This window comes from Rousettus aegyptiacus, unplaced genomic scaffold (genome assembly GCF_014176215.1).
Source record: "Rousettus aegyptiacus isolate mRouAeg1 unplaced genomic scaffold, mRouAeg1.p scaffold_m13_p_3, whole genome shotgun sequence".
Lineage (NCBI taxonomy): Eukaryota > Metazoa > Chordata > Mammalia > Chiroptera > Pteropodidae > Rousettus > Rousettus aegyptiacus.
The window spans coordinates 49222547-49238265 of NW_023416306.1; the positions used below are offsets into that span (position 1 = coordinate 49222547).

The window sequence follows — 15719 nt, forward strand, 5'->3', positions numbered from 1 at the left end:
GCTGTGTTATTGTTATTTAAATGTTATAATTTCTCAAAATACATTAATCCCAAATTCAAATACTAAAGGTAAAAATATGCTGCAAAGCCAAATCTAAATGACTTTGGAATTATCAGCCATTTTGGAAGACTAACATTGGTCCCTTCTTTCAATGCAAATTATTTGGAGATAGGAGAGTAAACATGTAAATGCTTATAAGCTGTTTTGAGTTGATGAGATTTCAGGGTCTGGGAGCTAAACCTCAAGTTGTTTCATTTCCATTGGATAGTTTTCCGCTATTTCAGTGGACCTTGAAATTATCATGACTATTTGCTTCACTTCAATGAGCACCTTCCTTTCCCATTTATAATCAGCACCACTCAGGGAATAAACTGTGTTAATTCACAGTGGCCCTGGTGATGAGAGAGTTATATTCAACCATTTTTCTGGTCTTGGAAAAAAGATGTCACTTTACATTAGCAAAAGATGGGTATAAAAAAATGAGCCAATATTCAATATATGCTATGGCACATTGCAAAAGGTGTGTGTGTGTGTGTGTGTGTGTGTGTGTGTGTGTGTGTCTTTCAGCACAGATACCAACCCCAAAACAGAGAAGACGCCATAAAAGGATCCTAGGAGACCTGGATCCCAATCTCGGCTCTACAATTAAATAGTTATATAACTTTCCATTAGTCCCTTCCTCTTTTCTTCTTTTTTTTTTTTTTTTTTGAGCCCCATCTTCACCATCTATAACCTGACATCAATATCTGCTCTCTTCCACAGGAGTATTTTGGGACAAAGTTTCAAAACTAGAAGACATTTTGGCTGCACACTACTAGAAGAAAGGTTATAACTGATTCAAAATGAAAACAATTTCAGAAATAAGGGGGCAAACTTCAAATCATTACTGCTCATCTGAGAAGTCTGATGATTGCATTTTGTTAAAGAGAATAGAATCTTTGAAAGCACAAAAGAGGTGAAAATAAAAATGTCAGAGCTAAAGACGAAGGTCTCTATCAGTACATCTCACAATTCCATGTGATTAGTATCATCCTGGAAACTTGTTAAACATGTAAACTTATGGGCTACACACCTGAGATTATAAATTAGTAGGACTAGAGTTGGACAAGGAATCTGCTTATTTAATAAGCTCCCTGGATGATTCAAAAACAAGTAGTCCATTTAAGACAATTTGATCATTACCAATCAAATATATAGTTAAAATTTTTTAAGACAATGAAGTAAAAAGAAATTGTTAGAAAGCAGAAAGAGGACTTGAGCCAGTATAGTCTGAGACAGGAGAGACTAGACCCTCCCAAAAGTAGGCCGATAAGAGAAGGATTCACAGCAATGTCCGATCTCCCAAAATGTCTCTACAGTTGATCTACAAGAGCCACTTGGTGAAGATGATGGAGGAAAATGAACAAACCCAAGAGTCAAAGAGGTTGTCTAAAATTGGTAGGAAAACATAGGAAGATAGACAGAAATGATCCCAGTATAGTCTTTGGGATAGTAGCATTGTTGGGGTCTATAAAGATGAGAAAGATTCAGGAAAGTCACAAGTCAGAGGGGAAACACCTATTCATCAAAAAGGATTGGAAGTGTTAAGTGAGTGAGAAAACAGTAAAAAAAAATAAAAATAAAAATAAAAAATAAAAAAATAAGTGTCCTTATATTTCTAAAAAAAATAACATACGATATTTGTGGAAAGTTTGTTAGTGGGAAATAAATAAAAATACGTTCAACATGAAATTATCTTTTTAAAAAATTCTACGGGACTTTTAGGAGATGAGAAACTACTCTGAAAAGTGTAAAGAATAAATTATATGGTTATTGCTTGTAGTATTTTCTGTGACTACCAAATTCATTCACTACCTGCCAGACTTGGAAGCTAGCTAAGGAGGGCTATATGCCACTATCACTGGATCCCCAGTGCCAACCACAGTGTCTGGCATATAATAAGCACTAACTGGATGGATAAATGATGAATGGATGAACAAGTAGATGGGTGGGTGAATCAGATTAACACAGTAAAACCTAAGGGAAGAGTTGGAAGTTCACATATTATGCACCAAATTTCACAAGCTTAATTCTCCACTATTCTTGAACTCAACTGCTAAGTGTTTTTCACAAGACTTAAGTATATTTTAGCACTAATGCCTCCTGGTAGTCATGCTTGAACCTCTGACTGAGGCATGGTTGTCTTCCTAAAGGAACTATATCTTGATTCATATTACTCAGTGTATCAGTTATCTATCTACCTACTGACCCATTATATTTCATTTACTTTGTATTGCTGGGGCTTGGAATCTACAAATTACATTTCCCAGACTCCCTCAGTAATTGGTTTTCTATAAAATTTTTGCAAGAGAACCATTATTTCTTTTTCACACTCTTTTGCTTCTGCTGATGTTCCTGGAAGCAGCTGCGTCCTGTCAGTGATCCACGCTTCTGCTATAACTGCCCTTCCTTGGCTGTCCCAGTGCTGGCCAGGGAGACCATCCTCCATAGTCCTAGCACTGGCTAGGTAGAACCCTAGAATCCTGCTCTAGGGCTTTGATGACAACTCCTCTTCCCTTTCATTGCCCCAGTTCCTGGAGCTGGTAGCTGCTTCCTACAGATACTAATCTCAGTATCGGTCTTTCTCCTTTTTGCTTCTCAAGCTCTCTTGCTTCTTCTCTTTAGCTCTTCCATCCCTTCCAACACATATAAGACCACAATTTATATTACATTCCCTCTATTTGAAACCAAAGTGGTTTATGTTTTTCTAAGTATATGCTGACTGACACATTTAGTAAAATCTGGGGAAATATGATTATGCTAAGTATTGAAAGCACAGGTTAGAGAACATTTTATTTGTTCTATAAGAATTTAGAATAGAAACTGAAATAAAATTGGAAAATTAACATGTGTAGGGAATAAAATGCCTTCCCCACATCCTAGAATATCTCCTTGCTTATATTACCTTATTATTATTGTTACTGTTTTAACCTTTCTACTTTTTTACACTGATCTACAAGAATCTCCTCTTCATGGAAGCCTCTCTGATTAGCCCAGCTAACCTTGGTCTTACTTTGAATTATTCTGGTTCTCTCATTTCTTGATTATTCCTTCAGGGATATTATCAGAGTTTTCTCCTGAATCACTCCTAAACCTGAGGAATCATCAGAATGCTCAGAAAATACATATATGGATGCCAGGACCCCACTCCCACTCTTAACTTCCTGAATCAGAATTTCTGAAGTAAGTGGTGGGAGAGGTAAAGTAGAGGAGGCATATATATGTTTTTTTATATTCCTTAGTTAATAAACCCCTCAAGACCAGGGCACTTCTATTTCTTATGTAGCTTTTACTGTGCCTAACACAGTTTAAGCAGACACAATAAAAATTTGTCCATTTTTCCAATAAATTGAGTGAAAATTCCCAAGAAGACCAGGTGGTGTCACTACTGCTTAATTAATATTTCTTGCCAAATGAAAATCATCTCAAGAAGCAAAATTCGACCTTCCCTGGACTGACTGATTCTATAGCTAAATCCCTCTTTCCATTGCTTTTCTTTCCTAAGAGAGAAATGCAAACAACTTGCCAATAAAATAGACAGCAAAACCTACACAGTGCAAATAACTTGGGTTCTCTGAAAAGAAATGATGGTGTGTCCTGAAGCTGCAAGGCTTCCTATGAGGAAGCAAAAACTAAAAAGAGCAGAAGCCTCTCCTTGGCCCAAGGCCTGAGCTTTCATTGTATTAAGTTGTTGGCATTAACATTCCAAAGATCAAGCTTAAGAAGCTTGCAAGAAAAAAAACTCCAAACAGATTGAATTTTTATTCACCTTTTGCAATCCATTAGTTTTCAATAACATTTATAGTTATTATTTGAAAATTTAACTTTCAACTACTTTAATGTTATTGACTTAAACTATTTCTGATTCCTGGATGAGAAAACCAATCTAGGTTTACCATGAGCTATTTTTATGTGACTTCTAAGGCAGATATAGAACCCTCGCCTATTACAGAAGCTGTTTAGTAATCACTTCTAATTACTAACAGGTTGAGAACAGTATATTTTCCAAAAGCAAGCTCAGACCTGGCTATATTTTAACATTCCAGAATTCCAATTCTATAGTTGCATTAAAATCCACTATGATGGTAGAAAGTAAATGAACTCTAAATTTATAGGCCCTAGAGAGTCCTTCAAAGGTCCCCTATAACTCTCTTCTTAGGTAACACCACAACTTAATCTTCTCCATTTGAGCATCTACCTCTAGAAAAGTAGATTTCCTGGATAATCAGCCCCCTCTTCAATTGACTGACCACACGGAGGCTTAAGTTTCAATGAAGAGGGAGGTATGGAATGGGAAACAAATCTTTAGTAGTAGAAATAGGACCCTTCCTTAATTTTTGTTAGCTGGGTTGTCCTAGAGAGACCTGAATCCCTAATCACCCCTTGATTCCTCTGAACTACCCCCGCTTTCCCAGTGAACACTCAGCCTCTACCAACACTTTACAATAGTCTGCTGGAGAAGTTTGCATAACCTTAGTTGCCAATCAGTCATTCATTTACAGGGCATCAAGCTAGTCCCATCTGTTCCCCACTCAGTACTGAAGAAGCAGTGATCTTTTGAGGTTAATGAGTTCCTGTCTAGCATTCTCTTTAGAGATTGTGTCAATGGTGTTTACAAGTTTTCCTCCAATTCACTCTGGGGGACCCACACTTACAAAGAACCCAGGTTGCTGAACCTCGGTAATTTTGAGGTTTTAGTTATTGGGGGGCTCTTTTGCAACAATAGCAATGCTGCCAGAAAAAATAATGAAAGCGTATTTTTTAGGTAATACTCTTCATTTAGGCAGGATTCACTTGCAGTAGAAAAGAACTTTCGAGAAGATAAAAGTTAATTTTCTAAGTTGTCAATACCAGCTTTGTGTTCTTTAACAAGAACTGTTTACCCATGGTAAGTGTTTGCCAGTGGCATTAAAATTCATTTATTTCTCTCCCTGCCATTCCTCTATTTTCTTTTTTTCTGGTTATCCTGGTGCCTCCCCCATGCCCTCAAAAAGCCAGTCTCTCCTTTCTTCCCTAGACAAGATGCTACAACACATTGCCTTCCTTCCAGACCTAAATCACTGTCTCCAGCCTTCTTGCATGTTCAAAGGCTAGGTAATGAACTGCCCTTCTTTTAGAGAAGTTTATAACACCAGCTAGTTAATGTCTACAGACTTGTGTGTTCTACCCATCCCACAGCTCTTTACCCCTCTCTCTCACACACTCAAACTCCATCCTCCAACAAAACCCTGGTGTCCAAAATGTATCAGATAAAAGACTTTCCCTGATATCTAAATTGGGAAACTGATCCTCAGTCAAGATGTTGTTGCTCAACACTGGGTCATAACTGTCATCATCACAATTTCAAGTCACCTGTCAACAACATCCTGCTGCTCCAATTTCATAATGTTGCCCTACAGAAGACGAGAAACTGAAGGTAGATATTTCGGCCTTTTAGAAAATGCTTATAAAATGATAATACATGAGATCTTGAAGTGTGGTTCAAATTTCTAAATAAAGGACATCAGGGACGTTTCTTGTACCTAGCAAACTGATAGCAGCTAGGGTATCATTTGTTGTTGTTTCACAGCAGGAAGGACTGTTTCTGAAACTCCTTATATTTCCTGCACTCGGTTTCTCCTCAGCATCCTACTACAAATAAAAATTTCAGGGATCTCTAAAAACCCAAAATAGAAGTTGCTACCTGATACCCAATAGCTGCATTTTCCAAGACACAGAGATGTCAGACTCCTTTCATGGATTTCAGATATGGTCTAGGATTCTAGAAAATGCAATTCTTTTTCCTGGCCCACAGGCTCACCTTCTCCCCAAGCTTATCTAGAGAGGCCCACCATCTTTTAATCTATAGCACGTACCATTTGTACCACTCATTGACCCAAAAACATTCTTCAGGATACAAAGAAACCTTAAGATTATCCATCCCTATTCCCATCTAAATCTGGCATCTTCCCTGCCTCACCACCCAGGGACCAACTAGTGATAAACCACCCCTGAGGTGAGAAATCAACTCCTTTCTTAGATGCTTTATTATAACAAATCTCCTTATAATTTATAACACAATATCAATAGTAGAACGTTAAGGAGGGGGAAAAAAAAACAGAATAAAAATAAAATTCCCCATAATCACCATACTTAGAAGGAACTTTGGTTATCAAACAGTGTTAGAGTGTTATCTTATTATAATAATAAAAATTATGTATATCAATATACATATTATAGGGCCATAATGAACATTTTTATGACTATATTTTGTGTGTAGCCATGAATGTTTTTTATAAATTTAAAAAAATATGGTGTTTTAAGATAAATTCTTAGAAAGAGAAATAATCAATATAAATTTTAAGCTGTCTAATAATAGTAATCACAACTATACCACCAATATTAATGACAAATATTCCTGGAGCACACTGTCTGTCAGGTATCTATCAAGTACTTATATTCGCAACAATGTTAGAAGGTGGATATTGCAGCATTCTCACTTTAAAAATGATAAAACTGAGGCTTAGAAACCTACCTGAGTTCTCTCAGAAAGTGTGCTAGAAAATGGCAAATCAAGGATTCAAATCCAGGTCTATTTCTTCAAATCATGCTCTATCCATTAACACATAAAGAAGGATTCCCTTACTGTGCTACAATGAATAAACTACTAGTGTCATTACTACACATCTCCATTTCAGTGAACCAAAGAATGCTATATTGGACGGAACCACTAAAGTCCTTAAATTCAGTCCTCATCTGATATGTGAGTCATCCCTTCAACATTTCCTACAAGGATCACTTAACCTTTCCAGAGTTACCTTTAAAGACAATAAACAATCCTCCTAGACATTTCACCTGTAAACTATTCTAAGAATTAGAAATTTTACTTTTATTTTGAACTGAAAATTGTCCCCTTTTAGTTGCCAATTATCAGTCCTAGGTCTGGCACCCAAGGCCACAAAGATATTTTCCCTCCTCCCGGTGAAGTGACAGACCTTCCCATCTATCATCCACTCCCATATCCTACTCAGGTCTTTTTCTAACCCAGTGTTCCTTCAACTGTCCTTCCTGCCTTAGACCACTGAGGAGACTTCTGGCCATGCTCTAGACTGTGTATCTTTCAGTAAGACTGGGTACTAGCTGGGACACTTGAAGGATCATGCATTGAAACTAAAGAGCTTCATCTAGAGCAAGGCTTACTCTAGTCCTACCCTAACAATATCCATAGCCATACCCTGGCAAGATCCTCAGAGGACACAGAGTTTAAGAGTCTGCCCTTGAAACCATGAAACTCCTAAAAGAAAACTTAGTGGTAAGCTCCTTGACATCAGTCTCAGTGATGATATTTTTGGATCTGACTCCAAAACAAACACAAGAAAAGCAAACATAAACTAGTGTGCATACATCAAAGTAAAAAGCTTCTGCACAGCAAAGAAAACCATTTACAAAATGAAAAGGTAACTTAAAGAGTGGTAAAAATATTTTCAAATCATATATCTGATAAAAGATTAAAAGCAAAACATATTTTAGAAACTCATACAATTCAATAGCAAAAGAAAATCAAACAATTTAATCAAAAAATAGACAGGGGATCCGAACAGACATTTTTCCAAAGAAGATATACAGATGGCCAACAGGCACATGAAAAGATGCTCAAAAACACTAATCATTAGGGAAATACACATCAAAACCACTACGAGATATCACCTCACACCTGTTATAATACTATTATCAAAAACACAAGAAATAAGTATTGGCAGGAATATGAAGAAAAGGGAATCCTTCTGATAGGAATGTAAATTGGTACAGCCACTATGAAAAACAGTAGACACCTGGAATTAATATTGAATGTCCCTTGCTGTTGAGAAATCAGGGGAATCACTTCATAAATTATATAAATGTCTAACCACTATGCTGTACACTGAAACTAATATAAAACAATACTGAATATCAACTGTAATCGAAAAAATTTTTTAAAGAGAAAAAAACAGTATGGAGGTTCCTCAAAAAATTGAAAACAGAACTACCAAATGATACAGCAATTCCACTTCTGGGTATACATCTAAAGAAAACTAAAACACTAATTCAAAAGATATATGCACCCTCATGTTCACTGCAGCATTATTTACAATAGCCAAGATATAGAAACAAACCTAAGCATCTATTGATAGATGAATACACACACACACACACACACACACACACACACACACACACACACAGAGGAATATTATTCAGCCATAAAAAAGGATAGAATCTTGCCATTTGCAACAATGGCAGTGGCCCATGAGAGCATTACGCTAAATAAAATAATTCAGAGAAAGACAAATACTAAATGATCTCACCCATATGTGGAATCTACAAACCGAAACAGACAGAACAACAACCACCCAAAAAAAAAAAAAAAAAAAACAAGCTCATACATACAGAGAACAGATTGATTGATGGTTGCCAGAAGGGGAATAGGTGAAAGGGCCAAAGGTATAAACTTCCAGTTATAAAATAAATAAGTGATGGGGATGTAATATACAGCACAGTGACTACAATTAATAATACTATGTGGCATATTCAAAAGTTACTAAGGGAGTAAATCTTAAAAGTCCTCATCACAAGAAAAAAAACTTTTAAACTTTTTTATAACTATGTATAGTGACAGATGGTAACCAGACTTACTGTGGTGATCATTTCACAATGTATATAAATATTGAATCATTATGTTGTACACCTGAAACTAATATAATATTTCAATTATTCCTTAATTAAAAACAAATTTTTAAAAAGTAAGTTGAGTCTTGCCAAATTAAAGGGGCTTGAGAAACACCCTGGGCGTTCCACAGATCTTCTCTAACAACACATAAGGGCAACAACAAATGAAAAACTCACTGGAAGGACTGAACATCAAATTGGAGATGGCAGAAAAATCAGTGACCTTAAAGACAGATCAATAAAAATTATCTTAAGATCAAAGAGGGGGAAAAAAAGATTGACAAAAATATAAAAGAGCCTCCAGGACCTGAGGGACAGTATAAACTGTCTAACATATATATAATTGGAGTCCCAATAGAGAGTGAGAATAGGCAGAAGAAGTATTAGAAGAAATATCAGACAAAAATATCTCACACGTCATTAGAGAGCTTTGGAGTTATGAGTTGCTCCTAGAATGAAAAGTATGCCATAGGGCACACATTTGGAAAAGCTAAGCTCTTGGATTGTTCAAAGAGATAGCAAGTGGGAGAAAAGGAAGTGGGAATATATCATTAGTTGTTGATGTAAAGGACTTGTATATACAAAATCAAAGAAAAATCACTTAAGCTAACTGAGGTGCTAAAGAGTCAGTCTGCCTGAACTTTGATAGAATGATTTAACAGCTACTGATACCTACTCTGGGCTGGATTTTTATACGTATTCACTCACTTAATCATTATGAAAACCCTATGACATAGGTATCATTTATTATCCCTGTTTCCAGATGATATCACTGAGGCTATGAGAGGGGTTCAGTAGCTTGTCCAAAACCGCACATTTAATAACAGGTAGAGTTAAGATTCAAACCCAATGCGGATTCCAAAATCTATTCTCCTAACAACTGTGCTATCCTGCCTCCCTCTAGGTTGCTCTTTGGTGATGTAGCTTCCCTTTCAAGGAAGTCTTGAATTTCCCTTATATACAAAAGCTGGGAGTTGCATGGTCCACAGTCCAGAACCCATAGGTTTTGAGGGAAGAGGACTTCTTTTTTGGAGATCTCACAGTGCACTGGGCCACTTCAGGACTTCTAAAAATCTACTGAAACTCAAAAAACTCATGTCTATGAAATATGGTCCTTTAGAGTCTGCATTTACAAAGGCTCTTTGCATATTGAACTAAATAAATAAAAATTTAGAATTCAAGACAAAGATCTAAATAAAAAAAATAACCACTGAGTATACTTCTAGGTCCTGGACACTGGCAGTATGCTAATTTCCACCGAGGACAACCACATCATGTGAAGCCAGAGAAACATATCATAAAGATGCCTGCATTTGAAAATAGTACACGGACTGCACTGATGTCCAGGTACATGGATAAGTAGATACCCAAAAGTGAATAAAGGTTCTAATCAATTCAACAATTGTCTCAGTCTCCTCATATCTCACCAGTCTGTCCACGCCAAGGGATGCTCCACCTGACACATTTCTGGGGCTTGCTCTGCACCAGTGCTCACCATGAACACTTGATGCCATTTCTTTTGATTTATATTTCAACATTTCAGAGGCAACGGAAATGTCCCTGAGGCTGGTGGGAGCAGGGAAGGGAATGGAACACTCAACATTTTTTTTTCCCCATTCCTTCAGAAGAAATTTGAATGAGTATTTACTATATTTCAATCACTGTTCTGTTTGTCCTGCCAGGATAAACATAAGTAGAGCCAGTCATCAAGGGACTGTCTGGGGTTAGGTAGAGTCCACAGTGGAAGAGCCTTGCAGAAACATTGTGGGCTTGGTTGAGTGTGGACCCGTTCCTGATGAAGACGGGCACCATCACCATCTTTGCACACACTCACAGCATGCAGGTGATGAAGTTTAGCATGAGCCTTGTCCTTAGGGGCACCATGGAGGCCAAAAACCTGGCCAACCTCCCCAAGCTGATAGAGGGTCTGAAGTAGCTAGCCAAGTTGGAGACCATGATGCAATGTATCACTGAGGAGTACATCATGGGGACCAGTGAGATACACATGGAGATCTGCCTGATGGACCTAGAGGAGGAAATGCCCGTATCCTAATCAAGAAATCTTGCACCGTGAGACGGTCAGCTGAGTGCAATGTACTGTGCCTGTCCAAGTCCCCCAACAAGCACCACGCACTATACACAAAGGCTTAGCCCTTCCCTGGCACTATACACAAAGGCTTAGCCCTTCCCTGACAGCCTGGTCAAGGATATTAACAAGAGCAAGGTGTCTGCCCACCAGGTACTCCAGCAGGGACCCAATAACTGGCTGAGAGTAGGAATGGGACATAGCTGAGGCCCGCAAGATCTGGTGCTTTGGGCCTGCCAGCATCAACCTCAACATCCTCACCTACATCACCAAGGGTATGCAGTACCTCAGCGAGACCAAGGACAGCGTAATGGCTAGCTTCCAAAGGACCACCAAAGAAAGGATGTCATGCTTGAAGATGCAGGATGAACACTTTGACGTCTGCGATGTGACACTGAAGGCTGATGAGATGCAAATCATTCCCCAGAATGGCACTGCCTCTAGCCAGCGTGTTGACATCCAGCCTAGCTTCTGGACACCACCCATCTTGTGGAGATCTGTCTGAAATGAGAGGTCAGTAGCATCTATGAAATTCTGAAGAGGAAGTGGGACTACGTTTAGGAAGAGTCCCAGGTAGCCGGCACCCCCATGTTTGTTGTTAAGGCCTACCTGCCCGTCGGCGAGTCTTTTGGCTTCGCCACTGACCCGAGGCCCCAGACAGGCGGCCAGGCCTTGCCCAGTGCATGTCTGACTGCTGGAAGATTCTGCTTGAGACCCTTTGCCACCACCAACTGCCCCTGTTCACAAAGGCCTTAAGGAAGTCATCCCAGCCCCGGACTACTTCCTGGACAGATTGTAGGCGGTTCTCTCCACAGCCGCACTGTCCCTAGCGGGACCCAGCGCAGCACCCATGTCCGGCCCACAATCCACCACAGTAACGACCCATCGCATTTTCCTCTCGAAATCTCGCGAGATTGTCCGTGCCGCGGGGAGCTCCACCTGACAGGTTGCTGGGGCTCACTCCATGTCAGCGCTCACCGTGAACACTGATGCCATTTCTTTGAATTTATATTTCAAGATTTCAGAAGCAACAGAAATGCTCTCACAGCAGGGACTCATTAGGCCAGTGGAGCTGGGGAAGGGAAAGGCACCCAAGGCTTTCTTTTTTCTTTCCTTTAGAGAGAAAATAAAAATGTCCAATTTATTTTTATTTGTTTATTTTTTAATGAATGTATTAAGAGGTTTATTTGGGCAAATGGCCCATAGTGAATTTTCTCTAAGAAAGAGGATGGAATAAGCGAGTAGGCTTTTCTCTCTTTTTTACAGAAACGAGAAGGCAGGAAATTTTGTGTGGTGTCACCATAAGCACCTCCACCTATATTAGTACCATTAGAATAATAAGTTTGATATGGTTATGAAAAAAAAAAAATCTGAGGTAGAGAGAAAAATAAATAGGCAACATAATGCAGAATGTTCTAAGCACAGAGAAGGGAGTGGATAACTCATTGTGGGGATGAAGGAGTAATTCATTCATCCCACAAACATTTCCTAGACATATATTATGTGCTTCTGTGGACCAAAACGTGGACATTTTATAGCAAAGAGGAAAAGAGAGACATTTCAGGCAGAAGAGACCACACACATGTATGGATGCCTGAAAGTTCATGATGTGTTTGAAGAACTAGAAGACACCAAATTGTAGAAAGTAAAACATGATCAAGAAAACACTGGGAGAAGACTTAGGTCATTGGTCTCCTGAAAAACTCATGTACGACCCAGAGCAGTAGAGTTGGGAGCAGAAACAGAAACTGTGCCTTTTCTAAAGTTAATACTCTTCTTATATTTCAGAAGGAGAACAAGTCATCCATGTTTGGGAGATTTTAGAAAGGCTCACTCACTTCCTGACTCATACTCTTTAAAGAACAGCAACTTTTTTACCCATTGATGTAGAAGAAGGAGTTTGAAACAGTCTTGGTCTATTAGTTTCCTAGGGCTGCCATAACAAAGTACCATAAGCTGGGTGGTTTAATACAACAGAAATATTCTCCCACAGTTCTGGAAACTAGAAGTCCAGAATCCAAGTGTCAGCAGAGTTGGCACCTTTTGGAGACTATGAGAGGGAATCTGTTCCATACTGCTCTCTTAATTTCTCCTTGCAACTTGCAATCCTTGGCATTTTTTGGCTTACAGATGCATCACTCGAGTCTCTGCCTCCATTGCCCATGTTGTTCTCTGCTCTTGTATCTTCACATCATCAACTTCTAGGTGCACCAGACCCATTGGATTCAAGGCCCATCCTACTTGAGTATGACTTCATCTTATCTTAACTAATGCAATGACCCTGTTTCCAAATAAGGTTATATTCTTAGGTACTTGAGATTAGGACTTCAATGTATCTTTTGAAAAGACATAATTTAACCCATAAGACTTGGGCAATTGGAAAAGTTCAGTCCTCTCACAAGGATATTGTATCATGTGAGGAACAGAATGATAAATACCTTTGTTAGAGGGGGCACAGGGATAAGAGCATCCTGAGATTGGAGGCAACTTTATTTGAATGAAAAAAGGACATGGGTGGGGGTTTCAGTGAGCACCAGGAAGAAGTGCAGGACTAAGGAGAGTACCATGAAAAAAAGAGAACAAGAGCATCAAAGTGGGTGGCTGGTCAGGGGGCTTTATTGATGGGGTAATGGCTGAGGAGGCTGGAGATCTTTGAACTGGGGATCAGCTGGCATTAGGCCCCAGAAGCCACTCCAATGCTTATCTGGTGTACTTAGCTGCATGGAAGCAGGTTTTTGCATTGAAGTTGGAATGTCTTAGAGCCAGCTTAAAATCCCCAGAAAAACTTGAGTTCGAAAGGTCTAGGTGGTAACTAACATGCAGAAGTATAAAAATATGCCTCTCATGGAGAAATAGGAGATGTAGTGGCCTAAAATCCAGGTTTGGAATTGGACAACCAAGGATGAGACCAGGCCTCTCTATCACTTAACAATCACTTAACTTCTCGGGGCTAAGTTTTCTCCCTTGTAAAATGGGGCAATCCTACCTCATATATCAATTGTAAAATTACATTAGGTAATGTATATATAGCACCTAGAACATGGCTTCACATATTAGATACTCGATAAATTGCATCCCTTTTTATATTATAAAATACTTTTTATTTGCAATAGTAGTACAAGGAATTCCCTTATACAAATTCATCAACTACTTACCTTTTCCATTTTTCTCCATTTGTTATCCATGTATGACTCTATATATACACACATTTCTATGTCTATCTCTATCTGCGAATTCTCTTTCCTCAATAATTTTAGAGTAAGTTTGGAAACACTGTGCCCCTTTACTAAATAATTCAGTGTGCATTTCATAAGAACAATGAAATTTAACCTGGTACAATACTATTATCTATGGTCCATGCTTTTTAATATTTTATTTTTTAGAGTAGTTTTAGGTTTACAACAAAATTGAGAGGAAGTACAGAGATTTCCCATATACCCTCTCTTCCCACACATGCATACCTTCCCCACATTGTCAACATCACTCAGCAGAATGGTACCTTTTTTTTTTAACTAAGGACAAACCTACATTGACACATCATAATCACCCTAAGTCCATAGTTTACCCTAAATTTCATTCTTGGTGTTGTACAATCTTTGGGTTTGGCAAATGTATAATGATATATATTGATCATTATAATGTCTCACAGAATATTTTCACTGCCCTAAAAAACATCTATGCTATGCCTATTCATCTCTCCCCACCTCCGCTCTTGGCAACCACTAATCTTTTTATTGTCTCCATGGTTATTGCTTTTTGAAATGTCATTTCATTGGAATCATGGTATGTAGCTTTTTTCAGATTAGCTTCTTTCACATCAATATTCATCTAAGGTTTCTTCATGTCTTTTCATGACTTGGGTTCTCATTTCTTTTTAGTGCTGAATAATATTCTATTATCTGGAGGGACTACAGTTTCTTTATCCATTCACTTACTGAAAGACATCTTGGTTGCTTCCAAGTTTTTGCAATTATGAATAAAGCTGCTATACACATCCTTTTGTAGGTTTTGTGTAGATATAAGTTTTCAACTCCATTCAGTAAATACAAAAGAGCATGATTGCTGGATTGTATGGTAAGATTTAGTTTCATAAGAAAGCACTAAACTGCCTTCCAAAGTGGCTGTACCATTTTATATTCACATTGACAATGTATGAGAGTTGCTGTAACTCCACATTTTCACCAGCATTAAAGTTGTCAGTGTTCTGAATTTTGGCCATTCTAATAAGTACGTAGTAGTATCTAATTGCCTTAATTTGCATTTCCCTGATGACAACGATGTGGAGTATCTTCCATATACATTTTTCATCAGTTGTCCAATAATATCTTTTCTAACTATTTGATATTTTCCACTCCAGAATCTAATTCTGCATCATGCTATGTTACATTATTTTTCATGTTTCATTAGTCTTTTTTAACCTGGAACTGTTTCTTAGCCTTTCATTGTGTTATTTGCCCTTGATAGTTATGAAGCAGACGAGCCAGTTATTTTACAGAATGTGTCCCACAGATTGAGTTCACTTGATGTTTACCTCATGATTAGATTCAGGTTATTCATTTTTGTCAGGGAAACTAAAGAATTAATATTGCATTATTTTGGCATATCATATCAGAATGCACATGATGTTAGTTTGTTTTTAGTGATTATCTTTGATTATTCAATTAATGGAAGACAGTCTTCTATTTATTGTCATTATTATTAAAAATGTAAAAGGGGCTCTGTTTTAATATGATTCTCTTTTTATAGCCAATAAAATTATTATCTTTCCAGTAACTTTCATGGATCAGTGCACCTGAATTTGGATTTTTCACCCTAATCTCAGAACAAACAAAACTGGAACAGAAAATGGTTCGTTTGGGTGAACAGAAAGAGACAGAACTTTGACTTGCTGAGCCTAGTTTCATTAAAG

The 15719-nt window shown here is 38.1% G+C and overlaps 1 pseudogene; it reads left to right on the top strand.

The window, feature by feature from the left end:
- The first annotated feature begins 10278 nt into the window (after nt 1-10278).
- Nucleotides 10279-11783, top strand: LOC118615076 (annotated as a pseudogene).
- The last annotated feature ends 3936 nt before the right edge of the window (nt 11784-15719 follow it).